The sequence below is a fragment of the Schistocerca piceifrons genome, unplaced genomic scaffold (genome assembly GCF_021461385.2).
Source record: "Schistocerca piceifrons isolate TAMUIC-IGC-003096 unplaced genomic scaffold, iqSchPice1.1 HiC_scaffold_1081, whole genome shotgun sequence".
Taxonomy (NCBI): Eukaryota; Metazoa; Arthropoda; class Insecta; order Orthoptera; family Acrididae; genus Schistocerca; species Schistocerca piceifrons.
The window spans coordinates 84629-85000 of NW_025726887.1; positions in this window are offsets into that span (position 1 = coordinate 84629).

Sequence of the window (372 nt, forward strand, 5' to 3'; positions counted from 1 at the left end):
ACAACATGGGTTAGGTTAAGGCACAACATGGGTTAGGTTAAGGCACAACATGGGTTAGGTTAAGGCACAACATGGGTTAGGTTAAGGCACAACATGGGTTAGGTTAAGGCACAACATGGGTTAGGTTAAGGCACAACATGGGTTAGGTTAAGGCACAACATGGGTTAGGTTAAGGCACAACATGGGTTAGGTTAAGGCACAACATGGGTTAGGTTAAGGCACAACATAGGTTAGGTTAAGGCACAACATAGGTTAGGTTAAGGCACAACATAGGTTAGGTTAAGGCACAACATAGGTTAGGTTAAGGCACAACATAGGTTAGGTTAAGGCACAACATAGGTTAGGTTAAGGCACAACATAGGTTAGGTTAAG